Source organism: Octopus bimaculoides, chromosome 21, assembly GCF_001194135.2.
Source record: "Octopus bimaculoides isolate UCB-OBI-ISO-001 chromosome 21, ASM119413v2, whole genome shotgun sequence".
NCBI classification, from domain to species: Eukaryota; Metazoa; Mollusca; class Cephalopoda; order Octopoda; family Octopodidae; genus Octopus; species Octopus bimaculoides.
The window spans coordinates 36,460,166-36,463,181 of NC_069001.1; the positions used below are offsets into that span (position 1 = coordinate 36,460,166).

At 32.7% G+C, this 3,016-nt stretch overlaps 1 protein-coding gene across 1 annotated transcript in view; it reads left to right on the plus strand.

Moving 5' to 3' along the window:
- Positions 1 to 3,016, plus strand: part of LOC106875065 (neuron navigator 2) — a gene marked incomplete at its 3' end in the record, with an annotated part of 294,273 nt that overhangs the window by 76,069 nt on the left and 215,188 nt on the right. The window lies entirely within an intron of this gene.

The following is a 3,016-nucleotide window of genomic DNA, read 5'->3' on the forward strand; positions in this document are numbered from 1 at the left end:
GTCAATAATAATAATAATAATAATAATAATAATAACAAGAGCACTCAGAGAGCGCAAACCTCTGCCAAGGCAACACCAACATCCTCTCAACAATTAGCCAAAGACGATTTTTAAAATGAGAATATCTGAAATAAACTCGACTGCTCTCACAAACGAGAATACTAAAAATGACTCGACCGCTCTCAAAAACTAAGTAAAAGAATCAGAAAAATAATCCAGAATCCTTGTCCAGTAACAAATCGATCCCTAAATCTAATTAGTTCGTGCCAGTTACGAGGCCAAACATCCCTGAAAGTTTCATCCAAATCCATCCAGCAGTTCTTGCAATATCTTGTCCGTGGACAAATATAACTGAAAACAATACCTCTGCCTTCGCTAAGGCGAAGGTAATAATAATAATAATAATAACAATCCTTTCTAATATAGGCACAAAGCCTGAAATGTTGGGGGATGGGAACCAGTCAGTTACATCATCCCACCCAGTTCACAGCTGGTGCTTTTTTTTATTAACCCACAAGAGGATGGAAATCAATGTTGATCTCAACAGAATATGAACTCAGAACATAAAGCCAGATGAAAATTCCACAAAGCATTTTGTCTGTTAACAGGCTTGCCATCTTTAATGGTAATAAAAATGATAATGTGTGTGTGTGTGTGTGTGTATATATATATATATATACATTCAACTGGCCTTTGTTTAGAGATTTCGCTTGTATTTTAGTAGAATTAAATGGATATAACTTAATGAGATAATATAACCCCTATAAAATAATCAACAAATGAATTAATCCATTTTATATACCTACTGTTGCCAATTTTATAGCCCTTATTAACAAGTTATCATGTGTTTGGTCAGAAATAGCTGCCAAATCTATAAATCGCACCTTACAGTCTTAAACAAAGGACCCTTCGGGTTATATTAGTCCCAGATACTTTTGGCATAAAAAGCTGAGATGGTCTTGATCAAAATGCTGTTTAATCACAGATTTACTCTATCTTGATTGACTTAGGGTTAAACAACCATGAAAGTAAGTCAGGGAGTCTACTTTGTTACTTAACCTGCTGGAAATAGCAGCCATAATCTTTCTAATATCACATCCCTGACAAGTGATAAAACATTGCATGATATGGTGTTAGAAATATCCCTGGAGTATGTATCCTGGAATGGTCCTCGGGTACCTTTAGAAGAGTAGTCCACCCTACTGCAAGTATTTGGGCCAAATTTCCAGACTGAAGATATTTTGGGAGTAAATAAACAACAACAACAACAACAATACCAGCATGACCAGCAGTGGCCACCACTACTTGAAGCTTTGTGAATGAATTTCTGCCTCTTTTTCATCTTTGTCTTCGTTACACTTGATGTCTGTATTCATTAACAAATGTTTGTCATCTTATCTCCATTTCATCTTGTGTGTTGTACAACAAAAAAACTGTCCTGTATTTGCCATCGTGTGTCGTTTTTCTCTCTCATCAAGTTGTTAATTATTTTCATTATACCTCTATATCATTATACCTATTTCATTAAAAAGTCTGTCATTTGAATTTCATTACCATTTTCATCCATTTCCTTCATTTCATTTTATTCATGGCATCAGAATACCATAAAGGGGTTTTTGTGTTCCTAAAATATTTACAATCTTTATCAATTCATCGTGTAGATGTGGCAATGTATTTCTTGACCAGATATTATTTCAGGCCAGATAATGACCACATTGCTTGTTTAGCTTAAAATTTAGTTTCCAATGTTTCTTCTTTTACTCAACAATATATATCTTCATAATTTGATGAGGAAACATTGGTAATTTTTTGAAATTTGTTGAGAGAAATTGATAATTTTTTCATTAAGAACAATCTGTTGTTTTAGAATATGACTCTTCATATTCTGTTACATTTATCAAAGACATGACAATATTTAAATAATTAGCTAATTCTCAATTAAATCAAAGGAATAATTAAACAAAATCTAATTTATTTCATAAGAATTTACAAATTTTACGAGAATGTGAAATATTTCATTTTTAACTGTAGAACTCAAAGAAGATGAAACCATAAATACTAGCATATATGTATTGGATCAAAAACTCATTGCTTATAAGCTGATATTCCTAGCTCTGAGTAGGGCGGTGAGCTGGTCAAATTGTTAACACACCCGATGAAATACTTAGTATTCAAATTCCGCTCAGGTCGATTTTGTCTTTCGTCCTTTCAGGGTTAATAAAACAAGTACCAGTTGGATACTGGGGGGGGGGGGGTCGATGTAATCGACTTAACCCCTCCCCCAAAATTGCTGGCTTTGTGCCAGAATATGAAATCATTATGAGTAGCTCTAATTAAAGCAGCAGCTGGTAAAATCATTAGCATGCTGGGCAAAATGCTTAATGGTATTTTGTTTTGTTTGATGCTCTGAATTCAAATTTTGCTGAGGTCAGCTTTGCCTTTCATTCTTTCAGGGTCTACGAAATAAGAACCATTTGAGTACTGGGGTTGACTTAACTGCCTCTCCCAAAATTGCTGGCCTTGTGCCAAAATTTGAAGCCAGTATTTAAAGCACTGAGTTCTACAATTAAAAACAAAAAAGATGAATAATTATTTTCCTATTTTTCAATTTTATTCTACAAATAAATAAATATGAGAAAATTTACTTTGCTGAATTTTGAAAATTATACATATTTCGAAAATGTTCATTTGCTAACGAGCAAACTTATCTCCTCCCTTCGAAATAATTACCTTTCAAGAAATACAAGTTAGAACGTACCTGATGCTATGTCCCTTAAGGGTTGTTCTTGCTCCCTTTTATATATATATATATTTTTTTTTTTTAAACACCTGTTTCTAATTTGAATTTTTTTTTTTAATTAGGAAAGTAAGTATGTCTAGATATTTAAACTAGAAAATAGACTGTAAGTATTTATAGGTTTTCATCTCCTATTCAAGAATTTCCATATTTTATAGATTTCTTTTTATATGTTAAATTAAAAGTTAATAAGGGCACTTGATTAGCATATTCGGTAGA